At 43.8% G+C, this 16,126-nt stretch overlaps 1 long non-coding RNA gene across 2 annotated transcripts in view; it reads left to right on the top strand.

Annotated features, from left to right (window-relative positions):
* Nucleotides 1-12,189, top strand: part of LOC119247344 (uncharacterized) — a 150,147-nt gene extending 137,958 nt beyond the window's left edge. For both annotated transcript variants that reach the window (XR_008552151.1, XR_008552150.1), the window contains exons 2-3: nt 1,274-1,370; nt 9,176-12,189. This is a non-coding gene — a long non-coding RNA (uncharacterized LOC119247344). The remainder of the gene's footprint in view (nt 1-1,273; nt 1,371-9,175) is intronic.
* The last annotated feature ends 3,937 nt before the right edge of the window (nt 12,190-16,126 follow it).

The following is a 16,126-nucleotide window of genomic DNA, read 5'->3' as shown; positions in this document are numbered from 1 at the left end:
TTGGTCTTGTTTTTTAATTGATTAAGTCAATCACCTTTTTAATTGGTGTATTTAGGCCACTTATGCTCAATGTAATTATTTATATGCTAAAGCTTAAGTCTTCTGTTTTACTTTGTGTTTTGTTTTTCATTTCTCTGTTTTCTGTTTCTCTGCTTTCCTATGGATTAGTCGAACATATTTTATGCTTTTAAGCATACAAGCAGGCCTCCTCTGATACTACTCTGGTGTATAGAGAGAGGCTGACTCATTACTGCCAGGTCTGGTTAAAAGTTCACGTTCTCTCTTTCCATTTGTAACAAGATGGATGGAAATGGAGAGGATTATGCTAAATGAAATAAATCAGAAGGAGAAAGACAAATACTAGATGATTTCACTCATATATGGAATATGGGGGGGGGAATCAAAGGGACTGACAAATCTAAACTGAAATAAACCATAGAAATATGACTGCAAAATTAAAGCTGCTAGAGGTGGAGGGAGGGTAGGAATGGAAACAAAGGATGGAGGAAGGTGGTCCAATGGCCTAGGGTAAAGGAATGTGGGTGTTTTGATGGTAGGAATGAGGTGGTAACATACATCTGAGGAGGTGTGAATCTGTTCCCCCGAATCATGTACAGTATTTTGAAACAATTACTTCAATAAAGAGAATAAATAAGTAAGTTAATAAACAATAAAAAAATAAAAGCAAAAAAATTCAGGTTCTGTCCTTGAACTATGTTAACACTCAAATGAGAAAAGGCTCCTCATAACTGGGTGGGGGAAAGTTCAATTTCTCCAGTAGGCCACTGCTCATACCACCCTGGCTTGAAGGGGAAGGGAACCTTCTTTCTGCTTCCCACATGGCTCCCACTGACACTTTCTGGGGCATAGAGGTGGATCTTTACCTCAAAGTAGTAGTGGTCAGAGTTTTGACTCTTCTCTAGGTCTCCTCTGATGTGAGAAAGTTATGGGGCCCTGTTAACTCCAGCTAAGAGTAAAAGCTCATCCTCCCCATTTGTTGATGGGAAGAAAGAGGAGGGACTGGCTGACAGATAAAAATCCTGGCCTTCTCTAAAACCACCCTCATTGGAGCATTAAGACACTTTGTTACAACCTATAGTAGAAATCCTCTATTGCTAAGACTCTTTGAACACCCAAACCTCTCTTTTCTTTAAGGCAAAAACACTAGGGAGAGTTACCACCTGTTACCCTGGTTTCTCAGAGTCAACATGCACTGACTCTACAATGACCTGCCTTCTTTCTGGTAATGTCTTTCCTTCTTGTCTCATGACAGCTGGCTTTAGATCTACTTATTCACTGAGGACTGCTTATATAACTAGACCATGCTTATGACTCCGAGCTTCTCTACATGCCTGGGACACCAACTACCCGTAAGTTCTTTAGACTGATGGAAGAAGTACTGGAAGACTCCAGCTGCACTTTGTATTTGTCACTTACTGGTTCCTTAAACATGCTGAAGTTGAGTTTCCTCATTCCTCTGTGGGTATCAGAATTCCTTCTACTCCAGAGGTTTTGTAGAGGTTTAATGACATAATGAAGCATAAATGACAAAACACTGGAGCAGGTCAGGTATGGTAGATATTGTGAAATCCAACCAAATCTATTCCAACAATAAAATTGTGTACACTGCTAATTGTCACCCAATATCTAGTTTCTGCTTTTCTAAGCAATGCCTTTCTCAAATTTGAGCTGGGTTACCCAGAATGAACATTGATATTCCCAATCTCTCTTCTATCGAAACATGGTCAATGGATATAAGGAAAAGAGATGTGTGCAACTTCCCATGAGTAATCCTTAAAAGAAAAGAGCATTATTTTCTTCCTTTTTTCTTCTTTCTATTAAATGGAATTTAAACATAATGACTGGTGCACTTGCATCTATCCAGAATAAGAAAGGTGAGAGCCACTCTTTCAGAATCTCAGAGTGATTAGGTTTCTGATAGAGACTTTCTATCGGAGGGTCTCTGATAGATTCATGATGTTTTGATATCAGTTCTGGATAGTTGACTCAGACTATTTGCATGAGGAAATAAAGCCTTTGGTGTTTAAGCAACTGCTAAATTGGATTTTCTCTTTCTTGTAATTGAATTATCCCTAACAATACAAGTGTGCCAGTAAAAAGTAAAGGGTTCAATTTAATTGCCTGTGATAGAAATGAACATCATTAGCAATTACATAGCCCTGGGAAGATTGGTGTGGGTTAAATACTTGTAGCAACTCATTTTTCATTGGCGCTTCACATGCCCAAACCTACAAAACCTGTTATTAGGGTTTTTCAAAGCCTAATCTAGGAAACAATGAAATTAGAATTTATTTGTGGATGGTTTTTAAATGGAGACTTCTGGGTCACCTCCCCAATTTATAACTAGAATTTCTGGATGAAAGAATCATGGTTCTATAATTATAGTTCCCACCTGAGTTTTGATTATTTCAAAACTTGAGAGCCAACTTAAATGTAGATTTTTAATAAATTTCATCAAATGTTCTCTATCACAGAACTGCAGATGAAGAATATTGAGGTGACCTTGAAAAATTGTAGCCATACATTATGTCAAACTTAATTTAAAACTCAATTATCTTTCTCTCATAAAAAGCAGCTAAAAGTTTCATCAACTGTCTTGGTGAATGTTTCCCAACCATTAATAAGAACATAATCAGAAAATAATTCCATATGCTATGGCCATTTGATAGTGAAATACATTATAAGTAATTAAGAAACAAAATCCAAGGAATTTTTTAATGTAACTTATAGGTACTACTGCAGAAATACTGTAGAAATTCATCCAATCTACAAACATTTATGTGTATCTTCTCATTAATAAAATTCTGGGTGCTGTAAAAAACTCCCATTCTCAATGCCTTAAAAGAGAGGAATTTTAATTTTTGCTCATATAATAGTCCAATGGGGATCTACCTGCACTTCAGATCTTTCACATATATATTGTGATTCTGCCACCCTCAATTGATGGCTTTCAAGGTTGTGCTAGTTACCATCTCCATTATAATCAGCAAGAGAAAAGGGATGCAGAACGTAGTGCCTACAGGTTTTTATGAACCATAATTAAAAGTGACTCACATTTTTGCCATAAAGATTATTGGGGAAAAAATGTGATTTATGAATAGCTAGGGACAGTAAATAATAAGCCTGGGTATCCCCCCCAAATTAACATTTATAATATATATATATGATATATACATGTGAATATATGTAATTATATTTTCTAGAAATCAAATCCTAATAGGATATGTGAAAAGGACAGAGGAACCAGCATGGAGGTGATCCCACTGGCAAAATTTGGGCAACATGATCATGAAAGGAATAATTGGAAACTGATAGAGAGGAAGAGACTTGGGGGGGGCTATTAAATACTATGTTTTATTGATTAAATCTCCCCGCAAAAACAAAACAAAACAAAAACCAGAGAAAAAGTGAAAAATATAAGAACAAATGAACAAACAATAAAATCCATCCACATCTATTTTAAGAGCTCAGAGGTGCCCAATTAGTGAAGACCTGAGCAACCAGGATCATAGAGCAACCCAAAGAGAAGTACAGTGAGGTGAAGTCTATATCCAGGCAGTGAAATATAGCTTCAATTTAATTTAATCTTAAATTGAATCAGGGTGATCTGCCCTTATCCAAATAACCTGATAGGAGAAAAGCAAATTCTCTCTTGAGAAAGATTACATCATCCAGAGCTTGAAATACAAACACTCTACTACTGTCCTCAGAAGTGGACTTTAAAATAACTGTGATTAATAGGTTTAAGAGAATAGAGGACAACAGAGACATTTTGGACAATGAGGACATTTTCACTACATGTGAAACTTATAAAATATAACATAATAATTTTACAAATTAAAAAAAGCAATAGGTGAAATTAAAAGTCAAATGTTGGGCATACTCATAGATTAGACTCAGATGAAGAGATCTAAACTGGGCTGCCATTGTCTACCAGAAGGCTTGTCCCAGGCAAGCTTGATGGGCCCCAAACTTGAAAACCAGCACAGATCCTAGACCTTAACTACACATTCCAAAAGTGTAAAACAGGATGGCTCAACATGGAAATCAGGAGCTCAACGAACTGGATGCCATGGGGCTCAGCCTTGAGACTGGGAAGGTGGACCAGTAGGATGAACCCAGGCTCAACCCGGAGGCTGAGGAGGTTGACCAGCAGGCCAGCCAAGCCTCAGCCTGCAGGTGGCCAAGGTCAACCAGCAGCTGGCACCAGCCAAAGGATTGAGGTCAACCAGCAGACTGGCCACAGTTCAGTATGAAGGCTGCCTATGTCAATCATCAGGCCAACCCCAGCTCAGTGTGGAGGCTGCCCAGGTCGACCAGTAGTCCAGCCCTTGGCTCAGCTGGGCCCAGTCAGGATACGCAGGGCTGAGGTTGACCAGCAGGCCGGACCCAGTTAGTCTGCATTGAGGTTGACTAGAAACCCAAACCTAGAAAACCATGAGCATGAGCAGGCTTAGGTCAACCAGCAGGAATGAGCCAGTCAGCCTGGACAGGGCTGAGGTCGACCAGCAGTTTGGATCCAGTCAGCCTGCAGGGTGCTGGGTAGACAAGCAGGCTGGATCTAGTCAGCCTGCAGGGGACTGGATCCACCAGCAAGCCTGAGCCAGTCAGCCTGCATGGGCTAAGGTTGACTAGCAGGACTGAGCCAGTCAGCCTAAGGGGACTGAGGTCAACCAGCAGTACAGACCCAGTCACCCTGCTGGGGGCTGGGGTAACCAGCAGGCCCAAGCCAGTCAGCATGCATGGTCTAAGGTCAACCAGAAGGACCCAGCCAGTCAGCCTGGATGGGACTGAGGTTGACCAGCAGGCCATATCCAGTCAATCTGCAGGGGGCTGGGTCAACCAGCAGTCCAGACCCAGTCAGCCTGCAGGGGCTGGGGCGACCAGTAGGCCCAAACCAGTCAGCCTACATGGGCTAAGGTCAACCAGAAGGACCAAGCCAGTCTGAGGTCGACCAGCAGGACTAAGCCGGCCAGCCTGGACTGGGCTGAATCCACCAGCAAACCTGAGCCAGTTAACAAGCAGGGGGCTGGGTCGACCAGAAGGCCAGATCCAGTCAGCCTGCGTGGGCTAAGGTCAACAAGCAGGACTGAGCCAGTCAGCCTGCAGGGGCCTGAGATTGACCAGCAAGCCTGAAGCAGTCAGCCTGCATGGGCTAAGGTCAACCAGCAGTCCCGACCCAGTCAGCCTAGTGGTGGCTGCAATCAACCAGCACACTGTCTCCCATCAGCCTGGATGCTGCCAGTCTGATGTTTGCAGAGATCAGCCTGCAGGCCGGCCTGGGCTCAGCCTGGAGGATGCTGTGGTCGACTACCAGGCTGGCCCTAGGCCCTGGATGTACACCTCTGAGGTCCACCAGTAAGCCAGCCCCAGCTCAGACCAGAGGTCACCAAGAGGTCAACCAGGAACTGGACCCAGCCAAAGTCTTAGGCAGCAGACTGGCCTCGGCTCAGGCTAGAGGCTGCTGGGGTGGACCAGCAGATGGCCCAGAGGTCAGCCTGGAGGCTGCCAAGGTCGAGGAGCAACTGGCCCAAGTCTAAGGCTTTAGGCTGAGGAGGTCGACCAACAGGCTGGCCCAGGCTCAGTCTGGAGGCTGAGGAGGTCGTCTAGTACCGGCCCCAGCCTAAGGCTGGAGGCAGCCAAGGTGGAAGAGCAATAGGACCTAGCCTTAGGTTGGAGGCTGAGGAGGTCAACCAGCAGGCCAGCTCTGGCTCATCCTGGAGCCTGAGGAGGTTAATCAGCAGGCCATTCCAGGCTCAGCCTCAAGGTTGCCAAGGGCGACAAGCAATTGGCCTCAACCTATGTCTGGAGGCTGAGTATGTGGACTTGCAGGCCTCAGCCTGGAGGCTGCTGAGGTTGACCACCAGCTCTTACTGGAGACAGCTTGGACATGGCCTAGGGCAATCACCCAGACTTGTGCAATTCCTGGAGATTGCCCTAGAGGCTGCAGAGGTTGACGAGTAGCCCAGGCCGGGGCAGTGGCTAGCAACTGCCAGGTTGGCCAGGAGGCCGGTCCCAGGATTAGGGTCCCTGGACTCAGAGTGGAAGTTTCCAAATTCTATAAGCAAATGGCTTGAGGCCAAGGCTGGAGGCTGGTGAGGTAGACCAGTTGGCTGTTCCTGGCCTCAGCGTTGAATCTGCTGTGATATGGCCCCAGCCTAAGGCTGGAGGGTGATAAGTTTGCCCAGAAGGGCATCCCTGGGGTCAGCCTGGAGGCTGACTATGTCGACTAGTGACCAACCCCTGTCTAAGGCTAGAGGCTGATGAGGTCCCCCAGTAGGGCACCATGGGCTCAGCCTGGAGGCTGCTGAGTTTGACCAGCAACTGGCCCCAGCCTAAGGGTGGAGGCTGTGGAGGTTGACCAGCAGGCCTTAGCTGAATGACATCTGGAGATTGCCTAGGGCAATTACTCACCCAGAACCATGCAATAGCTAGAGGCTGCTGATGTTTAACAGAAGGCCTGCCCAGGGCTCAACCTAGAAGCTGCCAAGGTTTACCAGTAGCCCAGTCCTGAATAGTGGCTGGAGGCTCCCAAGTTTAACTAGCTACTGGCCCCAGCCTATGGCTAGAAGCTGATGAGGTTGCCCTGCAGGGCATTCCTGGGCTCAACCTGGAGGCTGCTGACGTTGTCCAGCAACCAGCCCCAGCCTAAGGCTGGAGGATGATGAGGTTGACCAGCAGATGGCCCTGGGGTCTGCCTTAAGGCTTCCATATTAACTGTCAGTCCAATCATGTCCCATACCTTGACTCACCTTGAGGCTCTCCAGTCTAGCAGCCAGTATCACCTTAGCTCAGGCTAGACCAGCATGCAGGCGACTGCCCCGCCCAGCCCCACTGGGAAGTGGAACAGGACCCGGTCTCATCCTGGTGGTGCCCAATGTTGAACAGCCCACAGGTCCTAGACCCTAGATCAGCTAGAAGCTCTTAAAGAGTAGCTGCAGGATGGCCCTGGTTCAATCTGGAGGCCAGGGGCTTAATGAGCTGGATGCCCCCAGGGAAACCTGGATACTGGGAAGATCAATCAGCAGCTGGACCCCATGCTCAACCTGGAGGCTGCCAAGGATGATTAGTAGCCCAGCCCAGGGCAGTGGCTAATGATTGTCCAGGTTGACCAGGAGGCCAGTTCCAGGCTTAGCCTGGAGGCAGCCAAGGTTGAGGTGCAGGCCAAACCCAGACTCAGACTGGAGGTTGCTGAATTCGACCAGCAACTGGCCTGATCCCAAGGCTGAAGGCTGATGACATAGACCAGCAGGCTGGCCCCTGGCTCACCATGGAGGTTGCTAAGGTTGACCAGAAACCGGCCCCAGCCTAAGGCTGCAGACAGAGAAGAGAGGAAACTTACAGTCTTAAACACATATATTACAAAAGAAAAAAGGCCAAAAATCAATGGTTAAATATCTATCAAAAAGGTTGGCAAAAGAATAGCAATTTAAATCCAAAAAAAGTCCCCCATTTTGGCTCTAGGCCAGCTTGCAGCGTCCTGCCTTTGGGTTTCCAGGTCCTGCCTTTGGGTTTCCAGGTCGGCGGATCGGGCTGCCGGCCCTGAGATGAGAAATGTTCCCTCAGAAGGGACGGTGTCATTTGAAGACGTGGCTGTGAACTTCACCTGGGAGGAGCGGCAGTGCCTGAGTGAAGCTCAGAGGACCCTGTACCGGGATGTGATGCTGGAGACCTGCAGTCACCTGGTGTCCCTAGGGCATTGTGTTCCCGATCCTGAGGAGAGCATCAGGTCGAAGCAGGGAGTACAGCCGTGGTCTGTGGACGATCCCCCAAGCCGGGACCTCTCAGGTCACAACCTCAGGAGATTGTTTAAGCATGATATGAAACCACTGCCATCCATGGAGGGCCTGGAAAGATCTTAGAATATTGTCATATGTCCTTGGGCAGCTTCTAGGAGCAAGGAAGGCAAACAGAGTGTATACTAATGGGAGAAGAGACGGTGGTACTAAAAGACACTTAAGGGCTAAGAAATATCTGGAGGATATGGAGAGATAAATCACTGCACCTTCCAAGATGATTCTGAACAACCACACAAACTATTCTTTAATGCCCAGAAATGTATGGCTTCTTCTACTTAATCCATTTCTTCTATACAACGTGAAGAAAACAAGTGCAAAGGATAGACTAAGGTCATGGACTACAGGTGCTTTGCTGGTTTCTAAATTCCTGCTATGAGTGAGACCATCCAGTGTTTTTCGTCTTCTTTCTGGCTTATTTCACTGAGCATGATCCCTTCCAGCTCCATCCATGTTGCTGCAAATGGCATGAGTTTGTTTTTTTTGAATGCTGAGTGATATTCCATGGTGTATATGGACCACATCTTCTTGATCCAGTCATCTATTTTTGGGCATTTGGGTTGTTTCCATAGCTTAGCTATTGTAAACAGTGCTGCTATAAACATAGGGGTGCAGGTGCCCTTTGGAATTAATGTATCTGTGTCCTTTGGGTAAATACCTAGGAGTGGAATTGCTGGATCCTATGGAAGCTCTATGTTTAGTAGGTCCAGAAATCTCCACACAGCTCTCCATAGTGGTTGGACCAGTTTGCACTCCCACCAACAGTGCACAAGAGTTCCTTTTTCTCCACACTCTCGCCAACATTTGTTGTTGCTAGTTTTTTTAATATGTGGCATTCTCACTGGTGTAAGGTGGTATCTCATGGTAGTTTTGATTTGCATTTCCCTGATTGCAAGTGATGCTGAACATTTTTCATATGCCTGTTGGCCATTTGCATTTCCTCTTTGGAGAAGTTCCTTTTTATCTCTTCTGCCCATTTTGTGACTGGATTATTTACTTTGTTTTTTTGAGTCTCTTCAGCTCGCTAAGAGCATTCATGTCTGGAGCCGCCTGGAGCATGCGCCGTGTTGCGCAACATACGTGCCATTAATTAAGTTTTGCTTTACCGTTTTGCCTGCTGAGAAACCACAGGTGTTTCCTATTAATCAAATGAGACTGGGAGGTACGATGGGAGGAGCCACCAGGATATAAGAAGAGAACCACGAGAAGGTCGAGAGGTTATTGCGAGAGAGGTTATTGCGAGAGGAGCAGAGAGAAGGTCAGGGAAGGTAGAAAGGGAAAAGTAAGAAAGGAAAAGGAAAAATAAAGAAGTAAACGCTAGCGTCAAGTTGTCTCAAGCCCCTCGTTTTAATCCTCAGCCCTTCTCTTTTCGTGCCTACGAATCCCGCGGGTCGGGACAGGTGGCGCCCAACGTGCGGCACGAAAAAGAGCGAAGGACCCGCTGCAGGACCAGCTGTGGTGAGCCGGCAAGTAAAGGAAAGTAAGGTAAGGTAGCTGGGATCATGGGCAATTCAATGTCCAAGGGGCAGTTAGTTATTTCCCTAGAAGCTCTCCTAAAAAAGTTTGGGGTTCCTCTCAGTAGAAAAATTCTTAAAAGATTTGTAGAGACTCTTAGTATCACTAGTAAATGGTTTCTGGAGCAGGATCAGGTCGATAGTGACAAATGGAATAAGGTAAAAGGAGATACCGTCTTACATCAGCAATTATATGGTCTTGAGTCTCTTCCTGGCACTACTTTGACGGTCTGGGGAGTGGTGGGAGATGCTCTTAATGCCGGTGGCACTGCTGCCGTTCAGTTAGCCACTGAGGCCGTCAGGACAGCGAAACAAACAGAGGAAGAAGATAGAAGTTCCATTATGAGTTCTACATCGGTAAGTCCCCCTTCCTCTACTCAAAAAATTCCAAGAGCCCCTCCCCTAGATTATTCTACTGATGAGTCGGGAGGAGACGAGGAACAGGATGAGAAAGGCCTCGGTTGTTATAAGCCAAGGAAGCGTAAAAGGAGATGGAAAACACCTGGGAGCCACCTCCTGAGCCACCTCCTAGAACACTTGACAGGGTTGATCTTCCGTTAATGGACAGACTGTGCTCTATGATGGAAAGAGTCCTGGTTTCCCAGGCTCCTAATTATGCTTACCCAGTCGTGGAAGGGACAGATCCTCAAGGGGTGCTTACTAGGGTACATGTCTCCATCGACACATTCTCTGGTTTTCTTTTCGCCTCCCCACATTGCGGTGAAAAGACTTCTGATGTCCGCTCACATTTGTTACAAGCGTTTGTGGTAATGGGCCGCCCACATGTCATTAAGACAGATAACGGTCCTGGTTATACCAGTAAGGCTTTTGCCTCCTTTTGTGCGGTCCATCGCATTGTGCACAAAACAGGAATTCCATACAACCCGCGGGGGCAGGGTATAGTTGAACGTGCCCATGGTTCTCTGAAAACTATGCTTTTAAAACAAACAGGGGGAGAACACTCCCCCAGGGACCATTTGACTACAGCTCTCTTTACCCTTAATTTTTTGACCCTAGATCCCCAGGGGCGGTCAGCTGCCGATGGGCACTGGTCGCCAGACCCTTGGCAGGTCACGATGCTGCAAGCGAGATGGAAGGACCCAGTTAATAATGAGTGGCAACCACCCGCGCCAGTATTAATACAGCTGCCCGGCAGCATTTGTCTTTTCCCACAGGATGCGGAATCACCCCGATGGGTTCCTGCTCGATTGGTTCGGTTTGTCGATGTACCTGACCCTGCTAACCTTGATGACACGAGCGTCCCAGATGTCAGTACAATGGGCGATTGTGAATCAGCTGTTTTTTTTTGCTCCTCATCGATCGTCATGATTCCACTTTTCCGCAAGTGTTTGCCACTAATCTTACTACTGGTCTAGCTTCCAAGCCATTGGATAGTGCCCTGTTGGGCCAGGGTGAGGTAAAATTATTTAATGACATTTAATCTGCAAACATTAGTTCTACCATTGAACAATCTGTTAGTATCCAGAATAATAGATCAGAGAGTTTGTCTACTGTTGTTTGCCTGTCCCCTCCTTCTTTTTTGTCCTCTTCAATAATGCAGGAAATGCAACTGTGTTGAACTGTTCAGCGGAGCCCTGCACCCTCTCTGCCTGCTGGACCCGGAGTGCGGAGAGGGCAGTGATCGTTCGTCTGCCTTCTACTTTAGTCATACCCATGGATGTTTCTGCACATCTTTCCTTTTCCTGTTCTACCTATGAGGAGACGTGATTTTGGCATCACCGCAGCTGTTGTCGCTGTTTCAATAGCGGTGGCCGCAGCTGCTGCCGCCGTCTGTCACTCAAACTGCTGCAAATACTGACACTATAAACAATTTAGTTGCCAATGTTTTTGTGTTATCAACATAGCAAGATATGAATGAACATTTATGAAATGGACTTGATGCTTAATTAGCAGATAGCTCTGATGTAAAAAGAGATAGACACACTTTTGTTAACTGCTCACATGCATTGTAACTTTTTGTACAGTTTTATTTGTGTAATTCCTGTTATGGTGAAAAATATGTTTATGGAAGAAAATAGGTTAAATAGTGTAATCAGAGGACCTTAGAACCACCAGCTCCTGAACCTGACCTCTCAATTGGCGAGACAGCTCATAACTGTTAACAACACTCGGGTTACCCTGTTTCGAGTAAGGGTCTCATGGCCTGGTTTAGAGGACTCCTCCCAGAGTTGCTGTTTGTGCATTCGGCATATGGTTTCTCCGTCGGCTACGGAAGCGAAACAAAAAACGTGCTATTGTGGTCAGGCAAGTACTTGGCGCCATGGTACTTGACCAGGACTCCCCAGTGGCATCCAGATGGGTCAACTTAATCCTAGAGAATGTGAGAGCCAAAGACGGGTAAGAGTGTAGCCCGTCCAGACCAACCTAAGACAGTGGTCTGGACCAAGTGCGCCGGATTAGCGATGACAGGTAAGGCTGGTCACGGAATATGCCAACCTAAGACAGGCCAGGTGTCTCATTTAAAAGAAAAAAGGGGGAGATGTCCGGGGCCGCCTGGAGCATGCGCCGTGTTGCGCAACACACGTGCCATTAATTAAGTTTTGCTTTACCGTTTTGCCTGCTGAGAAACCACAGGTGTTTCCTATTAATCAAATGAGACTGGGAGGTACGATGGGAGGAGCTACCAGGATATAAGAAGAACCACGAGAAGGTCGAGAGGTTATTGCGAGAGAGGTTATTGCGAGAGGAGCAGAGAGAAGGTCAGGGAAGGTAGAAAGACAGGGAAAAGGAAAAGAAAGGAAAAGGAAAAATAAAGAAGCAAACGCTAGCGTCAAGTTGTCTCAAGCCCCTCATTTCAATCCTCAGCCCTTCTCTTTTCGTGCCTACGAATCCTGCGGGTCAGGACACATTCATTATTCCATGAGGACATCAGAAGTCTGCATACTTAAATCTCTAGAAACTTCTAAATATTGATTTTACACACGATCATCACCAAAGAAATCTTTCAGGATCAGTACAATCCTGATTACTTTCTGAACTGTGTAGGTTTTTCTTCTGATTCATCAATGAAAAATACTTTAGACTTGAAAAATCCCCATACTTTGCCCCCTCTTGTCACCGATGAAGACATGGAGGTGCTGCTGAAAGCCATCTTCCCTCAGCGCCCAGGGGCCCTAGGAGGAGACAGTGATGATCACTGAGGGAAGGGAAGGGAAGGGCAGCCGTAGTCTCTTCTGACTTGCTGGAGAAGCAGCTGTCAGTAGTTCTCCTGAAGCCTCCTAATAAAGGTTAAAGGCTCCATTTAACTAAGGCCCTGGTGGGGCCTCCAGGATGGCCTAGGGGTTAGTCTCAGCGCTCTCACCGCTGCGGCCTGAGTTCAAGCCCCGGCCAGGGAGCTACCCGCAAGGAGCGTGGGAGTTAGCCCCCCTAAGGGGGCATGGAGCTAGAGCATGTGGTGCAGCAGATGGTCTCTTCTCTCTGTGCCTGCTGCTCCGCTATGCTCTCTGCTTCAGATCTCCGCTCGCCCCCTCCCCCTGCCCCGCCCCTCCCCCGCCCCTCCTCCCCCTGCCCCGCCCCTCCTCCCCCTGCCCCGCCCCTCCTCCCCCTGCCCCGCCCCTCCTCCCCCTGCCCCGCCCCTCCTCCCCCTGCCCCGCCCCTCCCCCCCTGCCCCGCCCCTCCTCCCCCTGCCCCGCCCTTCCTCCCCCTGCCCCGCCCTTCCTCCCCCTGCCCCGCCCTTCCTCAAGTTATTCCTAATAATAAAATCTGACACCTAGAAAAAAATCCAAAAAAAGTAGAAGGAATGAAATAATAAAGATAAGATTAGAAAATAAGAAAGGACTAATAAAATTGATAACCTCAGAAAAAGATAATTAAATGAAAGAGAAAGCACAAATAACCAGTATAAACAATGGGTCAGATATTAAAGAGATTATTATAACATTTTTAATGAATATACTTGTCAACTGAAATAAGACAGATAAATTTCTCAAAAAACACAAGATATAAACATTTAAACAATTCTCTATTAAAAGCAATATATCCATAATTTAAATCTTCTTATGAAGAAAAATCCAGCTGGTTTCACTAATGAATTCTTCCAAATATTTAAGAAAGAAATAGCACTAATCTTAGATAAACTTTCTCAGAGAATAAAAACAGAAGGGATGCTTCTCAACTTGTATTAGGAAAGCAAACCTTGATATCTGACAAAGATATTACAAGAAAGGATTCACTCTTTCTCATGTATGTACACGATCAGATCTTAAACAAAATATATCAAGATACACAAATATATATATATCATGATCAAGTCAAGTTTTGTTTCCAATAAAGTGTAATCTAACATTGGAAAATCACCAGTATGATTTAGTACATTAATAGAAAACAGAAGAGAATTCAGATAATTATATTGATAGGAAAACATTTATTAAAATTCAATATCCATACTACTTAAAAATAATTATGACAACTTAGAAATAGAGGGAATGTCCTAAATTTGATAATTATCTAAGAAAACTTACAGTAAATTTTATATTTAATAATGAACCATTAAAAATTTTCTTCATTAATTTGAGGTTGAAGAGGACATGCTGAAGACTACCACTGTATACCACTATTTAACATTATCTTAGAGGTCCCCGCATTAGTAATAAGGTAAGAAAAAGGAAAAAGAATTGCCTAAGAAAGAAAAAGAAGAAAATACCATTACTCATGTGTGACATGATTTTATACCTAGAAAATCCAAAATAATCTACCAATTATACACTGTAATTAATAATTTAAAACAAAACTACTAAGCATTATCAAGAGAAATTTAACAAGATTTAAATATTTTATGCCACATGGTTTCTCCTGAAATTGACCTACTGATTCAATGCAATCTTAATAAAAATTGAGTAGGTTTTTTTCCCTGGAAATTATCAAGTTGATTTCTAAAACTGACATAGAAAGTAAAATCTCCCAGTAACAAAAGCAACCCTGACTAGGAAGGCCAAGTTTGGCCCTCATATACTACTGGATATTAAAAGTTGCATAGTTACAGTAATTGAAACAGCATGATATTATTGGCACAAGAATACACAAACCAATGGAGGAAAATAAAGTCTAGATAGAGACCCAAATGTATATGAATTTTTGATTTATGACAAGGGGAGCATAGTAACACAGGAGAGAGGATGGCCTTTTCAGTAAAATATTTTGGTTAAGTAGAAAAATAGGCTCACACCATACTTTTTCTTATACCAAAAAAATTAATCCCCCTAAAAAATGTCAAAAAAATTAATTCCAGATGAACCGTGGAGGATCTCAATGTGAAAGAAAAGATTTCTGAAACAGAATATAAAACCATTGGACAGAATGGAGTTGACTGATAAACTGGAATATGTTAAAATTAAGAATTTATATCATGAAAGGGTTCAATTCAGGGAGGGCAAATTTAATACCACAGAGTGGGAGAAGTTTTTTTTTATTTCATTTTTTTTCAATTGAGGTAATATTGGTTTACAACACTGTCTATGATTCAGAGGGATGTTTTAAAAATATATAACCAATGAAGGATTCATATCCAATCTTACAAATAATTTTATAAAAAAGACAGGCAAGCAAATTAAAAATAGGCAAAAGAATTAAGCATTTCACATCTAGATGATCATAGGCACATGAGAAGATACTCATCTGGCAAAGGCAATTAAAATTACAATTTAATATCAGTACAAATGTATAAATGAAAATTTCAATTGTCGACAAAATTGAAAAGCCATTGACATTGATACTGTTGATAGGAGTGCAAATTGGTACAAGCACTTGAGAACACTGAATATTTGCATGACTTAGTAATTCTACTTCCAGTTAAATGCTTGTAGGTGTTCATCAAAAATACTTACAGAAGATATAATGCCACATGAGGTATACAGCACACTAGTGAAGGGCATGGCCCAAAATATTTAACATGAATCTGTTCAAACTTAACTCTTTACATTCAAAGCAGGATAAAGAGAAATCCTGACACCACAAGAAAACACTCAAGTAAATTCAGTATATTGGATTCCATACAAAATATCCTGAACTCTTTAAAAGTCACTATCAAGAAGGAAAAAAAAAAAAAAACAAAGGTGAGCCAAAAAATAAAATACTAAATGTTATAAATGAACCAGCATGGGGTGTTATTTGAGCAAATACAGAGTGTAGGTGACAATCTTGTGACAGCTGGGAAATTTGAAAACTAGTCATTAGATGTTATTATGAAGTTATTGTTAGCTTTCATTGTGTAAAATGATATAGAGGCATGTTCTCCTAAGGAGGTGCATGTTGTGTATTTAGGGGTAAGTGTTCTGATGACTGGAATTTTCAAACATTGAGCAAAACTCAGCATAGATGATAGTTGATACAGACTTTGAGCTATATATATCATGAGAAATAAGGCAAATATGGCCATAGGTTAACAAATTTTTAACTTTAGGCAGTGGATATTTTGGTGTTTATCATGCCACTCTTGCAACTTGTTCATATAGATATTTAAAATGTCAATAATAAATCCTGGGAAGATATTTTTAAATGGAATTTTACACCTAGGTGTCTTCAGAAGGGCAATTAAGTTCTGCTTGACTTTAGGAAAATAGAAAGTAGAAATTGTAAAGTAAAATATATTTTGTAGCTGTAGATTACATTAGAGATAATGTTGGAAATCCAGTCAGAGAACTTAAAGTCAAAGCATCCTTTGGTTCTACCTGAAAAATATGATTCATGAAAGTACATTTACATGTTTTAGGTTAAAATAAGAAGCTTAATGCATGTACATATCAATTTTCAATTATTATCAGCTTTAGCCATGTTTTT

This window comes from Talpa occidentalis, unplaced genomic scaffold, assembly GCF_014898055.3.
Source record: "Talpa occidentalis isolate TD23 unplaced genomic scaffold, MPIMG_talOcc4v2.1 talOcc4.16, whole genome shotgun sequence".
NCBI classification, from domain to species: Eukaryota; Metazoa; Chordata; class Mammalia; order Eulipotyphla; family Talpidae; genus Talpa; species Talpa occidentalis.
The sequence above is the reverse complement of the archived record's forward strand: the minus strand, read 5'-3'. Positions and strand labels throughout refer to the sequence as shown.